At 41.5% G+C, this 16433-nt stretch overlaps 1 protein-coding gene across 1 annotated transcript in view; it reads right to left on the reverse strand.

The window, feature by feature from the left end:
- EPB41L4A (erythrocyte membrane protein band 4.1 like 4A) overlaps window positions 1-437 on the reverse strand; it is a 260597-nt gene extending 260160 nt beyond the window's left edge. Inside the window, exon 1 of the mRNA XM_054487859.2 lies at window positions 329-437. The gene's annotated coding sequence lies outside the window, so the exon portion shown is untranslated. The remainder of the gene's footprint in view (window positions 1-328) is intronic.
- Window positions 438-16433: the final 15996 nt, after the last annotated feature.

A 16433-nucleotide genomic window follows, 5' to 3' on the forward strand; every position in this document is an offset into this window, starting at 1 on the left:
GCCCTCCCCGGCCTTGGAAGCCCCTGGAAGTGCTGCAGCTCCCTCCTGCCGCACGGATTTGAGCGCGGCCCCGACGTCCCGGCCTCCGATCGGCCTGCGGAGTCCCCCGCGGGCGCGCACTTCCAGCCGCGACCCCGCCCCGCAGACCCGGGTCAGGTCCGCCGAGTAGGGAGCGCTCTGCTTTTCTTTTGTGTGAGGAGCACCCACGACGCCCCGACCATGGGCGCAGGGGCAGAGGCGAGGGTCGTCGCTCAGTCCGCTACCCCGTCCCCCAGCCGCGGGCGCCGAGGAGCCGGAAGAGAGGCGGAAAGGGCAGCGGGCTCCTTACCCAGACCAGCGAGGGGAGGTCAGCTCGTCGCGGGGTGTGGCTCCCGTCCGGGGACCACCGAGCTCATTACGGGTGGCCGTGTGTAGCCAAGTTCAAGCTCTCCCTCCGGGAACGCCTGCCGCGGCGGCGGAACACGGCTTCTTCAGGACATTCAGCAAAGCGGGGAGGCGGGGACCTGCGGGCGGAGGAGCGACGCCCCAGCTGGGAACGCGGCGGACGGGCGAGCGGGGGGTGTGCCCTGGGCGCGCCAGGCCGCGGAGGCTCCGGGGAAAGTTCTCTTGGCCGCGCAAGGGGTGGCGCCCCGGGCGGGAGCAGCCCAGGTGCATGTGGGCCCGGTCCAGGCGTCTGCAAAAAGCCCTGGAACGAAGCGGACCCCCCAGTCCAGCACTGGCCGCGCCAGGGGCGCCCCTTTTGGGCGGGGTATCAGCTGGGGGCGGAGGGCGGGGCAGAGACCTTGGTCCCAGCGGCGAGGTGCCGGCGAGTCCACGCTGCCAAGCCGCACGCTGCGCCCAAGCCGCGGGTCAGTCCAGCGCTCGCTGCGTCCTTCCCCCGAGAGACGTGGAGGCTGGGTGGGGAGAAGAGGACGCGGTGCTGCTCGGACCCCACCGTTCGGCGGTCCCAATCCCACGCCCTCCGCGCGGTCGGCCGCGTCCGGGACTGAGGGGCACAATAGCTCTGAAGCTGCAGTGACCCCTGGTGGGTCCTGATGTCCGTGCACAGGCAGCCGAGGTTGAGCTGCGGACGAGACTGAGCCCCGCTGGGCTTCGGAGCAGGTGCAATCTGTGCTCTCCAGCTGGGAACCAGCAGCGAGTTAATGCGAGTCGCAGTTAGGGGAGACACGAGGGGAGGTCTCACAGAAAAAAACTCTATATTGAGTTTTAGAGTTAGAGCTATGGCATCAGACGTAGTTTTGAGTTGACTATTCTACTGCTTGTTAGCTGGGTAGCCAAAGCTCAAAAAAATTGCGTAAAACCTAGGACGTTAGCCCTTAAAACAAAACCAGGCTTCCGTAGCACAGTAGAAATGAAATGAACAATTGGCGACTTTGACGGAGTTTCCTCTCATAGTGATTTGCCACAAAGGACCTTCTGTAGGAAGCCTCGGCCTTCCCTGCTATTGTGACCCCATCCAAACACAGGATCAGCATAACCGCCAAAGTGCAATATAAATTTCTGAACTTTACCTAGGCTATGAATAAAACTATTTTATCTTCTGGATTTTCTGTGAAATTGACTCAGGTTTTGAATTTCTGATCAAATTTCGTGTCCAGCTTTGTCTTATTGTCAAAGTCTTGCCTGCCTTATGAGGTGACTGACACCTTATTATGCTAGATTTTAGCATTTCTGCTTGTGGAGGCTTTTCTTTTCTGTAATACAGTATTCCTGACACCAGTTATCAAATGTGATTGAAAGATGGCTTAACATTTTCATTCTTCACCTCGATATCCAACCGAGACACTTGAGGCTGCAAAAACAAAAGGTTCAAGCAATCATCTGTTCCCAGTTTTGAGTTTTGCTGTCATCTGTTTTTTGGCCCTTTGATTTAGTTTTTTTGCTTTCTGATTTTTGGTTTTGCTGTTGTTTGTTTTTTGTTTTTTTACCTCCAGTGGCAATGGGAAGGCTGAGGGTTTTGGTTGGGCAGGGATTCTGTTCCCAGCTCCTCATAAGGTAAGGTACAAAGCCATAAGGTCCCATACATATGACACTCTTCCCTGAGTGAAGCATTTTCTTTTCCATTTCTTTATCGGAGATTGGAGAAAAGAAAATTTAAAATCTATTTAACACAAAATTAGAGTTTACTAGTGACAAGAGGATTCCACAGAGTTTCTAAGGATAGCTTTATTGCATATAATTTACATACAGTACACTGCATAATTTTTAAGTGTACAATTTGATAAGTTTTGACATAAGTGTGCACCCATGAACCCACCACCATAATCAAGCTAGTACACATATTCATCCCTCCCTAAGGTTTCCTCCTGCACTTTGTCATCTTTCTTTTTTTTTCTTTTCTTTTCCTTTTTTTTTTTTTTTTTTTTTTTTTGAGTGCAGTGGCGTGATCTTGGCTCACTACAACCTCCACCTGCCGGGTTCGAGCAATTCTCCTGCCTCAGCCTCCCAAGTAGCTGGGACTACAGGAGTGCACCACCATGCCCCGCATTTTTAGTAGAGACGAGGTTCCACCATGCTGGCCAGGCTAGTCTCGAACTCCTGACCTCATGATCCACCCGCCTCAGCCTCCCAAAGTGCTAGGATTACAGGCGTGAGCCACCGCGCCTGGCCACTTTGTCATCTTTCACTCGCATTCCTCACTACGACTCACTTCCCAGGCAACCATAGATCTGCTTTCTGTCACCATCATTTAGCTACATTTTCTAGAGTTTAATGCCAATTGAATCATACAGTGTCAACTCTCCTTTTTGTCTGGTTTGTTTCACTTGACACAATTGAGATTTAACCATGCTGTTGTGAATATAAATAGTTTATTTATTTTTATTGTTCAATAATATTCCATTGTATGTATATACCACAATTTGTTTTTCCATTCATTTAAGTGGTTTCCAGTTTTTGACTATTACAAATAAAGCTGCTATGGGGATTGTATTAGTCAGCTCAGGCTGCTGTAACAAAATACAGTAGACTGGATGGCTTAAACAATAGACATTTATTTTCTCACAGTTCTGGAGCCTGGAAGTTCAAGACTACTGTGCCATCATGGTCAGTTTCTGGTGAGGCACCTTCCTGACTTGAAGGAAGGCTCCAGGTTACTGTGTGCTCACATGACATCTTTGTGTGCTTTCAGAGAGAAGGGGAAAGGGAAGAGGAATGGAAGGAGGAGAGAGGGAGAAAAGGAGGGTGAGAGAAAAATATTAAGGAGGGTGGGGGAGAGAAAGACACCAAGATAGCACCCTCTGGGGTCTATTATTAGAAGGACATTAATCCTATGGTATCAGGGCTCTACTCTTAGGATCTCATTTAACCTTAATTGCCGCCTTATAGACCCTATCTGTAAACAGTCACATTGGGTTAGGGCTTCAACATATGAATTTTGAGGGAACACAATTCAGACCATAGAAAGGATCCATGTCTTTATATGTACATGTGCTTTTGTTTCTTTTGTAATACAGAGTAGAATGACTGGATCAGAAGATATACAACTGGCAAATAAACACATGGAAAGATGATCAACATCATTAGTCACTAGGAAAATGCAAATTAAAATCACCATAAGATACCACTAGAGACCTAATAGAATGGCTACCAAGCTACCATATCAGTAAGTGTGGGTGAGGATGTGGTGCAATTTTTTTTTCTTTTTTTGAGACAGTCTTGCTCTGTCACCCAGGCTGGAGTGCAGTGGCACAATCTCAGCTCACTGCAACCTCCGCCTCCCAGGTTCAAGCGATTCTTCTGCCTCAGGCTCCTGAGCAGCTGGAACTACAGGTGCGTGCCACCACGCCCAGCTAATTTTTGTGTTTTTAGTAGAGACGGGGTTTTACCATATTGGCCAGGCTGGTCTCGAACTCCTGACCTCATGATCCGCCAGCCTCAGCCTCCCAAAGTGCTGGAATTATGGAGGAGAGCCACCGCACCCAGCCGGATGTGGAGCAATTTAAATTCTCATAATCCTGGAGTGCATGCAAGATGGTATAACCACTTTGGATATGTTTTGTAGTTTCTTAAAAAGTTGAACATAGACCTTCTTTAAGATTTTGGAGGAAGACTTTCTCTGCCTATCCAGAGAAACAAATTAACAAGATGCTATTCAAACACTTTTTCCCAGGAAAATCATATAGTTTTCAACATGTGCATAACATAATATGCTCTATTTAAAGCTTTGCGTCAAAGGCTTTGATCTCTTTTCAGTGATTTTTGTTTTAATATTTTGTTAAATGTTAAACATTAACATTTTGTCATGATAAGCCTAGGTAGACGAGTCAAATGGCAAATAAATTAAGAATAAACATAATTCTACAGAAATATGCAGGGCTTCCATCTGTGAAAGACTGCAGGGATCCTCAATCTGGAAGAAGAAATTTCATTTTACATAAAACAGGCCCCCACCCCTTGCTGAAACATGTACTTCAAAATGCAAACTCAGAATTCTTTTTAAAGCACCATATTCTTTTTAGTAAGATGTATTTAAACAATCTTCTGTGATCTTTTTATAATCTTACATTTTTCAGACTTAAGAAAGTTAACTGTAATATATAAAAGAAAGAAGCCTGAATTTATTGACAATAGATACATAAATAATTTAATTACTAACATACCTGAGAGCAACACAGCAGAATCACCAGGGCTTGTTAAAACACTGATTTCTGGCCCTACCCCCAGGGTTTCTGATTTAGTAGTTATGGAATGGGACCTAAGAATTTGCATTTCTGACAAGTTCCCAGGTGATGCTAATGCTGCAGATTGGCAAGCGGACTTTGAGAATCACTGCTCTGGACATTGTCTTTCAAAAAAATAGTTGTTCCTCATTACCTATGAATAATTTGGTAAGAAGGTCATTCTTCACTAGTAGCCTCCCTATTATTTTGCCTCATTCATCAAATTAATGCCTGTCAAAGAGAAAGTATTGAAGATCCTGCCAAGTAGATAACATCAGAAGGAGTAGTTGTTAAGGGAAATATCCCTAATTTGGTCTCATCATACTACTGCTTAGTCTCTTTGGACACCTTACTTATTTTTATTTCTAATATAGTATGGGCCCAGGCACATCCAGTTTTTAAGACCATTCTGCCTCCTGACTCACTTCACATATAGGTATGTCATTAACCAGCTGTCTTCTTTTCTAAGTACTGACGCCTTAGATCCCATTTATTAGAATACCTCAAGGCTGTTACCCATGTTTCAAGGGAAACCATCTCCCAAGAATTCCCTGCAATCTAAGCTGGTTTTTCATCCTTGTGATCTTCAAATAAATGTTATTTGGGGTTTACTGAGAATTCTTATTTTGCACAGTTATTAATCCTTGGTAGTGAATGCATTAATGTGGTTTGTATTTAGCAAAAATAGTTTGGAAATTTGAAACACCCTACCTCCCCTTTCTTTTAAAAACACAAACGGACTTTCCTCTTGCACTATTATATAAGCTGCTGTTTTTTTTAACCTCATTGCTTACCTTTAATAACTTTCCATGCCAGTGAATATATCTCCATTTCATCTTTCCTAGGTGTTCTGTTATATGCATACGCTATAATTAATTAAACAGCTCAAATTTGGCACTTAGATTGTTATAAAAATATAAACATGCTGTAGTAAACATTTTTACATGTATTTGTCTATTATTTGATAAAGATAAATTCCTAGATGTGGAACTTGTGAATCAAAGTATATGCATATTTAATTTATTTATTGTCATTATGACAGATTGCAATCCAGAAAGCCTGAATCAATTTACAGTTCCACCAACAATGTATCAAAATACCCACTTCACTCTACTCCTGCCAATCTTTGGAATCTCTTCAATCAAATTGGCAAAAGTCATTCTGTTATTTTAAAAACTAGAGAAAGTCTCCTAAAAGAACAGCTTATATAATAATGCAAAGAGGAAAATCCATTTTTGTTTGTTTTTAAAAGAAAGTTTGGAGCAAAGCTGAGTGACTCATGCCTGTAATCCCAGCACTTTGGGAGGCCAAGGCAAGAGGACTGCTTGAGCCTTGGAGGCAGAGGTTGCAGTGAGCCAGGATCGTGCCACTGCACTCCAGCCTGTGCAACAGAATGAGACCCTATCTCAAAAAAAAAAAAAAAAAAATTGATTTTTTTTACAATGAGTATGGAATAATTTTAAATGAAAATAAATTCTCATGTTAAACCAAAGAATCTGTCAAATTACTGGTTAATGAAATTGGCCTTCGTTTAAAATTGGACTCCTTTTCTTTTTTTTTCTCTTTTTTTTTTAAATTATACTTTAAGTTTTAGGGTACATGTGCACGACGTGCAGGTTAGTTACATATGTATACATGTGCCCTGTTGGTGTGCTGCACCCAATAATTCCTCATTTAACATTAGGTATATGTCCAAATACTATCCCTCCCCCCTCCCCCCACCCCACAACAGGCCCCGGTGTGTGATGTTCCCCTTCCTGTGTCCATGTGTTCTCGTTGTTCAATTCCCACCTATGAGTGAGGACATGTGGTGTTTGGTTTTTTGTCCTTGCGATAGTTTGCTGAGAATGATGGTTTCCAGCTTCATCCATGTCCCTACAAAGGACATGAACTCATGCTTTTTTATGGCTGCATAGTATTCCGTGGTGTATATGTGCCACATTTTCTTAATCCAGTCTATCATTGTTGGACATTTGGGTTGGTTCCAAGTCTTTCCTATTGTGAATAGTGCCGCAATAAACATACGTATGCATGTGTCTTTATAGCAGCATGATTTGTAATCCTTTGGGTATATACCCAGTAATGGGATGGCTGGGTCAAATGGTATTTCTAGTTCTAGATCCCTGAGGAATCGCCACACTGACTTCCACAATGGTTGAACTACTTTACAGTCCCACCAACAGTGTAAAAGTGTTCCTATTTCTCCACATCCTCTCCAGCACCTGTTGTTTCCTGACTTTTTAATGATGGCTATTTTAACTGGTGTAAGATGGTATCTCATTGTGGTTTTGATTTGCATTTCTCTGATGGCCAGTGATGATGAGCATTTTTTTATGTCTGTTGGCTGCATAAATGTCTTCTTTTGAGAAGTGTCTGTTCATATCCTTTGCCCACTTTTTGATGGAGTTGTTTGTTTTTTTCTTGTAAATTTGTTTGAGTTCATTGTAGATTCTGGATATTAGCCCTTTGTCAGATGAGTAGGTTGCAAAAATTTTCTCCCATTCTGTAGGTTGCCTGTTCACTCTGATGGTAATTTTTTTTGCTGTGCAGAAGCTCTTCAGTTTAATTAGATCCCATTTGTCAGTTTTGGCTTTTGTTGCCATTGCTTTTGGTGTTTTAGACATGAAGTCCTTGCCCCTGCCTATGTCCTGAATGGTATTGCCTAGGTTTTCTTCTAGGGTTTTCATAGTTTTAGGTCTAACATTTAAGTCTTTAATCCATCTTGAATTAATTTTTGTATAAGGTGTAAGGAAGGGATCCAGTTTCAGCTTTCTACATGTGGCTAGCCAATTTTCCCAGCACCATTTCTTAAATAGGAAATCCTTTCCCCATTTCTTGTTTTTGTCAGGTTTGTCAAAGATCAGATGGTTGTAGATATGTGGCATTATTTCTGAGGGCTCTGTTGTGTTCCATTGGTCTATATTTCTGTTTTGGTACCAGTACCATGCTGTTTTGGTTACTGTAGCCTTGTAGTATAGTTTGAAGTCAGGTAGCGTGATGCCTCCAGCTTTGTTCTTTTGGCTCAGAATTGACTTGGCAATGAGGGCTCTTTTTTGGTTGCATATGAACTTTAAAGTAGTTTTTTCCAATTCTGTGAAGAAAGTCATTGGTAGCTTGATGGGGATGGCACTGAATCTATAAATTACCTTGGGCGGTATGGCCATTTTCATGATATTGATTCTTCCTACCCATGAACATGGAATGTTCTTCCATTTGTTTGTATCCTCTTTTATTTCCTTGAGCAGTGGTTTGTAGTTCTCCTTGAAGAGGTCCTTCACATCCCTTGTAAGTTGGATTCCTAGGTATTTTATTCTCTTTGAAGCAATAGTGAATGGGAGTTCACTCATGATTTGGCTCTCTGTCTGTTATTGGTGTATAAGGATGCTTGTAATTTTTGCACATTGATTTTGAATCCTGAGACTTTGCTGAAGTTGCCTATCAGCTTAAGGAGATTTTGGGCTGAGAAGATGGAGTTTTCTAGATATACAATCATGTCATCTGCACACAGGGACAATTTGACTTCCTCTTTTCCTAATTGAATACCCTTTATTTCTTTCTCCTGCCTGATTGCCCTGGCCAGAAGTTCCAACACTATGTTGAAAAGGAGTGGTGAGAGAGGGCATCCCTGTCTCGTGGCAGTTTTCAAAGGGCATGCTTCCACTTTTTGCCTATTCAGTATGATATTGGCTGTGGGTTTGTCATAGATAGCTCTTATTATTTTGAGATACTTCCCATCAATACCTAATTTATTGAGAGTTTTTAGCATGACGGTTGTTGAATTTTGTCAAAGGCCTTTTCTGCATCTATTGAGATAATCATATGGTTTTTGTCGTTAGTTCTGTTTATATGCTGGATTATGTTTATTGATTTGCATATGTTGAACCAGCCTTGCATCCCAGGGATGAAGCCCACTTGATCATGGTGGATAAGCTTTTTGATGTGCTGCTGGATTTGGTTTGCCAGTATTTTATTGAGGATTTTTGCATCAATGTTCATCAAGGATATTAGTCTAAAATTCTCTTTTTTTGTTGTGTCTCTGCCAGGCTTTGGTATCAGGATGATGCTGGCCTCATAAAATGAGTTAGGGAGGATTCCCTCTTTTTCTATTGATTGGAATAGTTTCAGTAGGAATGGTACCAGCTCCTCCTTGTACCTCTGGTAGAATTCGGCTGTGAATCCATCTGGTCCTGGCCTTTTTTTGGTTGGTAAGCTATTAATTATTGCCTCAATTTCAGAGCCTGTTATTGGTCTATTCAGAGATTCAACTTCTTCCTGGTTTAGTCTTGGGAGGGTGTATGTGTCGAGGAATTTATCCATTTCTTCTAGATTTTCTAGTTTATTTCCATAGAGGTGTTTATAGTATTCTCTGATGGTAGTATGTATTTCTGTGGGATCGGTTGTGATATCCCCTTTATCATAAAATTGGACTCCTTTTCTAAGTTCTAACCTAAGTTCCAATGTATTGACTATTTTACCTAGTTAATGTGCTCTGGTTTGATCCCTCATAGAAACTTTATTTGGTTAACACCAGCTTAGTAATAGGGGTATTAATCTACCTATAGAAATTTGAGGAAAATAATAGGGAAATTAGCTTTTATTATCTTGTAATCATTTTTATTTTAAGTCAAACTAGCTGTGTGACCTTGAAGCCACATCATCTCTCTGTACCTCAGCATGCTCCTCTATAAAATAAAAAACCTGGAGTACGTTGTGGCACGTCTACATTGTCATGCCCAGCAGGCTGATTTTCTGCCTCTTTCTTCTGGTAATGACATATTGCTGTTCCTTAAAGGTGGTACCTAGGGAATGAGCATCCCAGCACAACATCTGGCAAAGAAACATCTGGAGATGATCTCTGAACTCATGTCTAGCCTTCTGATTAAGAAGTTGCCAAGAAAAACTAAAATAGTCATTTCCTCTGGCAAAGGGGCATGGGTGGTTTATGGACAAGCTAGAATTGAGACTTAACATTTCCCTGTATTTCTCTTTAGAATTCTGCATCCTATTATTCTGTACATGTGTCACCTAGTCATTAGGTAAATACATATTTGAAAATCATTTTTGAAAAGACAAAGTATAGTTCATAATCTCATCTTTTTAAGGGCACAGTCTTAGTCCCTTTGTGTTGTTATGAAGGAATATCTGAGTCTGGGTAATTCATAGGTAATTTATAAAGAAAGATTTGTTTGGTCCATTTTCTGCAGATGGTACAAGAAGCATGGCACTAGCATCTGCTGAGCTTCTGGTGAGGGCCTCAGGCTCCTTCTACTCATGGTGGAAGGCAGAGGGGAGCCAGCGTGTAGAGACCGCAGGAAGAGAAAGGAAGCAAGACAGAGAAGGGGGAGGTGCCAGGCTCTATTTAATGCCAGTTCTCCAGGGAAGTAATAGAATAAGAACTCACTCACACACCTCCAGCCAAGGGCATTAATCTAGTCATGAGGAATCTGCCTCCATAACCCAAACACCTCCCATTAGGCCTCACATCCAATATTGGGGATCAAATTTCACCATGAGGTTTGGTGGAATCAAACACTCAAAGTATAGCAGACATGCATAAACTGAGGACTGGAATTATATATGTTAAAATACCAACAGTGGTTATCTCTTTATGGCAGAACTGTGAGTAATTTTGTTTTCTTTTCTATGATTTTATTTATTTTTATATGTTTTTTCCCTGAACATTCCCTCCTGTGGTCAGACAAATCTTTTATGTTTTAAGCATTAATCTTGTAAAATAAATATGTAAAATAAAGATCCTAATGACACCAAATACACCAAAACTAGAAGGGAAAGTGTTGCCGGGAAAATCTCTACTAGCAGCCATGTCACTACACATAGAGCAGGTGCTCAATATATGTTCTGCGAGTCACTGACTTTTACCTCCTGAATCCTCATGTCCTCTCTCATTGAGAGCTGTTTTCCTAACACAAAAGCCTCCTGTTCCTAAAACTCTCCTCTTCTGAAAACTTCCACCTGCTGCCCCATTTTCATCTTGGAGGTCCTACTTGATGCTCAGGTATCCACTTTGCTCTCCCTTCTCCAAGAAGCTCTCCCAAATCACAGGTCTAGGCTGGATCCCATGTATAATCATCTGCATAATTGCTGCCTCCTTACTAAACTGTAGGTCCATGAAATTAGGGCCATATCTGACTTGCTCACTGTTGTATCCCAAGTACTTAGCATGGTCCTTGTCAGAGAGTAGATTCTCGATAAGTATGTGTTAAATGAATGAGTGAGATTACCTGTATAAACTTCACCTCTGGCATGCTACATGCAGATTCCTTTTGAGCACCCTCAACTGGTCTTTAGCTTAATTCCTTTCCATAAAACCCTTACTTTGCCAGTTATTCATCTTCTTAATCAAAAATAACTTTTGTTGATGGAATAATAAAGAGTTGGAGTAAGGATACAATTCATTGTTGTTGGTTGAAATATGCACTTTACCCATGAAGCTTCTCATGGCCCTATGTATTAGTGGGTTCTATGAATGGCTCTTGGATCTCAGAAGTTTTGTGAGATATTCTGTTATTTTCTGTAAAAATTAACTCAGCTGAGCAATTGGGGCAATAGAAGTGCTTCAGACCCTCCTTATGCAAGCTTACAGAGTTCACATTCAAATTATATTGAATAATTGCTGAATGTGATGACAGCACTTGAGCTGATGTCCAAGATGATACTGATAAAAAGAGTTGTACTAATCCATTCCTTTAGAACAATGATCCCTGAGCTTTTTGGCACCAGGAATGGGTTTCATGGAAGACAATTTTTCCACAGACTTGGGGGTGGGAGGTGGTTTGGGGATGACTGAAGTGCATTATATTTATTGTGCACTGCGTTTCTATTATTACATTGTTATAGCTCATCATAATGTAGAATCAGTGGAAGCCCTGAGCTTGTTTTCCTGCAGCTGGATGATCCCATCTGGGTTGATGGAAGACAGTGACACCTGAAGTGTGTTGCTTATGTCCACTCTACCCCATAATCTTGTTTTGGTTGCTGTCACTGCAGAAAATCCTGCTTCACAAAGATAGGATGTTGGAAATGGAAGGAAGCTTTTCAGTGCTTCTGTGGTAATCTCAGGATATTCCGCCTTGACTTTAATCCAGAATGTATGGAGATATGAAGTTGCCTCAAAGATACTTTTAAGGCAACCGTCATTTGCAATCTCAAGCAGTTGATCTTCTTCAAGCACGGACAAAGTCAATTCCCCTGGCTTATTCACAAATAGGTGATGGATCCATTCCTTCCCAGTTTGGGGGTCTTTTGTGGTTGGGAAGTAATGCACAAACTCTTTTGAAAGCTGAGGTAGGTGACCATGCACCAGCTGGGAGAAAGAAGGCCCTGGCTTGGTCTCTTTCAAAATCTCTGCTAATGTTTGAAGCGTGTCAGAAATCCCCATGTTCATTCATCACCCCCATAGTTCCAGTTTGGCTTTGAATGCAGCCACTTTATCTGCCGACTTGAACACAGTTGTCATTCTCCCCTGAAGTGACAGACTGAGTTCATTGAGCAGGTTGAATATGTCACACAAGTAAGCAAGTTTTGTGACCCATTCTGTGTTGCTGAAATGTGCTGGAGTGGTAAGTGCTTTTCTAAAAGAAATCTTTGGAGTGGTTCTTGTAACTCAAAAATCTCTGGCCAGTGATCTACCTTGAGAAAGCTGTCTCACTTCTGTGTATAAGAGAAGACGTGTGTGGTCTATATCCATTTCCTCACAGAGCTATGCAAAAAGACATGAGTTAAGGGCATGTAATTTAATGTTGTTGATAATTTTAATCACATCCTGCAAAACCTTAAGTTCAGGTGACTTTTTTTTTTTGGCTAGCCAGCATTTCTCTATGGATGACACAGTGTGTAGATTCACATTCAGAAGCAACCTCTTTGGCCCAAGTAGTGAAACCAGAAAGGCATCCAGTCATGGCAGCCTCTCTGTCCATGCACATACCAATACAAAATGACCAATTCTGTTTTCCTGATATGTAATTCATATGGTTTGGCTCTGTGTCCCCACCTAAATTTCATCTTGTAGCCCCCATAATTCCTGCATATTGTGGGAGGGACCCAGTGGGAGATGACTGAGTCATGGGGGCAGGTCTTTCCCACGCTGTTCTTGTGAGAGTGAGTGGGTCTCATGAGATCTGATGGTTTTAAAAACAGGAGTTTGTCTGCACAAGCTCTTCTCTTGTCTGCCACCATGTAAGACATGACTTTCACGTTCCACCATGATTGTGAGGCCTCCCCAGCCATGTGGAACTGTAAGCCCATTAAATCTTTTCTTTTGTAAATTGCCCAGTCTTGGGTGTGTCTTTATCAGCAGCATGAAAACGAACTAACACAGTAATCATTCAAAGGCTTGAATAGTTCTGTACCTGTGGTGCTGGTTGGCAACAAAAGTGCACATAACATATTCTCATGCATATCCTCCCGAGAAATATATCGCACAAAAGCAAGCATTGTTGCCTTGTTGTCAACATTCGTAGACTCGTCAACCTAGATTGCGTGCCACAGTGACTCATTAATCTTCTCTAACAATTGTGCCTTAATATCCTCAACTATTTCATTCATCTAGTTATGGGGCTAGCCAAAAGAGAAACATATGCCACCTTTTGAACTGCAGCATCTCCTAAAATTTCATGACTAACATCCTCAATGGTGGGCAGGATCAACTCTTCACCAATAGTAAAGGGCTTCTTAGTGTTAGTGATGTGGTTAGCCACTAAGAATGATGCTCTCAGTGCAGACATATTTGATGAAGTGGTGGCCATCAATAATTGCTTTTGTTCTTCCTGTTCATGTTTTTCTAATTTGAAAAACTCCAAAGGCTTGTCTTATAGTGCAGGGTGTTTTGTCTCCACATGGTGAAGCAGTTTTGAAGATTTCATGGCTCCATTGAATAGCTGGTCACCACATATACAAAGCGGGCTTACAGAATGTAAATCACCTGTTGCAATCAACCTGTAAAAAGTAGGACTCTTGGTATTTTCTTTTAAATGCAGCTTTCTTTTTGTTTGCAGTCTTAGAGTCTTCTGCTGTCTTATCATTGGATCTTTCCCCCTTTTCAAAGAAGCTCTCCAGTGACATTTGTTTTTCATTCATTTTGGCTACAGTTAGCTTGTGGGCTTAGCAAAACTGTGACTGAGACAAGTGCACAGTGCAGGAAAAAGGCATGGGTGGAAGTGGTAAATAAAATAATGAGTGGACCATGCAAAGACTGAAATAAATGTTGGATTCTGATTTAAAGCCTGCCACCAGATGCAGCTTAATTGTCCCTTGCCACTCACTGATAGGGTTTTGATATGAGTCTGTAAGCAATTGATTTATTATGGTCTCTGCACAGTGAAACCTTTCTGCTAATGTTAATCTGTATTTGCAATTGCTCCCCCATGCTAGCATCACCACCTCAGCTCCACCTCAGATCATCAGGCATTAGATTCTCATAAGGAGCACACAACCTCGACCCCTCGAATGTGCAGTTCACAAAAGAATTCGCACTCCGATTAGAATCTAATGCCACTGCTGATCTCACAGGAGGTAGAGCTCAGGCAGTAATGTGAGCAATGAGGAGTGGCTATAAATACAGATGCAGCTTTGCTTGCTCAACTGCCACTCACCTCCTACTGTGTGGCCTGGTTCCTAACAGGAGTTGGGGACCTCTGTTTTAGAAGGCTTGGTTGAGTTGCCCAAAATAAAGAGTGATCCCTAATCATTCATTAAATCTAACTTTAGAGCATACTTTATTGATATCATGACTGCAGTTGTTGGTGGTGGTATTATAAAACCATGGTAATACAATTCCATAGGACCCATAGCATGTAAAATCTGGAGTTAACTTTAATGATCACCTAATCTCACCCTTTAATTATATTACAAATGAAATTATTGAGATACAAAAAAATAAAGCCTCTAGTTCTCAGCAGATTTGGGTTTGAATGTGGGACTTCTGTCCTGAAGTCTTTCTTTATTAAATTTTCTCATTTGTAAATCATGACTACTCATAACATAAGCCCACCAAAGCTCTAGGAAAGTATGATATTAACTGAAGCTTTGTTGTATATACATATAGCATACATATAGAAGTGTGTATTTGAATATGCTTAGTCCAGGCTGTAGATAGGATAAAGCAGTACTTAAGAGGGGAAATATATCCAATCATAACTAAGTTGCTATAGTTCATTGGCTCTAAGATGCTATCAATTACATTAGTAACTGTTATTTTATTTACCACACTAAGAAAAAAAAACTGCCAATTAAACAAGGATACCAATTATAGGATGTGCCCCAATTTTAGAAATTTTAAAATGTAAAATAATGTCATCTTGAGAACTGAAATATAGTGTTAAGTAATATCATGTTTATACTACTCTTTTTTGCTAAAATAACTTGTTTAATATTACTAATGTCTCCATACTTACACCACATTCATCATGGGTAAAGGCAAGTGAAGTATACAAGCACAAATATTTTCATGTAGTGCATATATACAGGAAAAAGTTATAGTTTTTTGGAATCAAATTATGTCAGGATGCTTTTGGAAACCAGGCTCAAGCCAACATTTAAAATAAAGAGAGTTTATTGCCTCACTGACTACAAAATTTACAGTATCATCCCTGTACTGATTTCCAATTTTCTGTGTCCTTTCACCTCTGCCACCTCCACGAACTCCTTCAACTCAGCCTAGTTTCCCCTGAAGCAATCAGATGCTGGAGCAGTTCCAGGGCTCACATCTGCTCTCCGCACCACACAGAGCTAAGGGAGCCACCCATCCTAACTTTCTTAGTCTGAAGCCCAGAGTTCATGCTGATAGACCAGCTTCAGTCACAAGCAGTTCGGTGAAGTCATTAGGAGCACAGATTCCAGAGCGAGACTGCCTGTGTTAGGATCCATCCCAGCTCACTATTTACCAGCTCTATGCCTTAGAGCAGCAAAAAGGGGATTATAATAGCACCTACCCTGAAGAGTTGTTGTGAGGACCAAATGGACTAATGTAGTGCTTAGAATAGCACCTAGCACTTAGTAAATTAGAAAGTGCTATGAAAGCGATCATGATGATGATGATGATGATGCCCATTCCTAAAGTAATCACCATGGCTAGAGGACGACTGTGCTGAATGGCTTAGCCTAGATCAAAACACTCTTCGAATGCAATAGGCAAAATTGGCTTCTCTGGAACCACATGGGTCCCCACATAGGAGCCACTGAGAATAACTTGGCAATTGAGGCATAGAAAGCAGGCAGGGGCAACCAGCAAATGTTCACTACACAAATCACAGTTTAAGTATGCAAGGTTGTTTGACAAATCATAGTCTAAAATGAAGACCATGTGTTCAAGGTAAATAATCATTCTATGCTTTATATCTTTTACAAATACATATTTTCAAATATCAAGTTTCCATGTTCTATCAATTACACATTTCACAAATGCTACCCAGGCTCCCCCTTTTGCTCACATAGTTTCTTTCATTTTACACCTCAGTCAGTATTCATTGACTGTTGCTGTGTGCCAGGCATAGCAGTTAGCAAACTGGTCTCTACCTTCAAGGAGCTTACAGTCTTATAGAATGATAGTTCTTGGCAAGTATTGATCTTGCTTTAGCTAGATCACTATTATATAAAATAAAAGTATAGATGGTCAAATAGAAAGAGTTCCGGTATGCAGCTCCCAGCGAGACCAATGCAGAAAGCAGGTGATTTCTGCATTTCCAACTGAGGAACCTTGGTCATCTCATTGGGACTGGTTAGACAGTGGGTGCAGCCCACAGAGGGTGAGCAGAA

This window comes from Pongo pygmaeus, chromosome 4 (assembly GCF_028885625.2).
Source record: "Pongo pygmaeus isolate AG05252 chromosome 4, NHGRI_mPonPyg2-v2.0_pri, whole genome shotgun sequence".
NCBI lineage: Eukaryota > Metazoa > Chordata > Mammalia > Primates > Hominidae > Pongo > Pongo pygmaeus.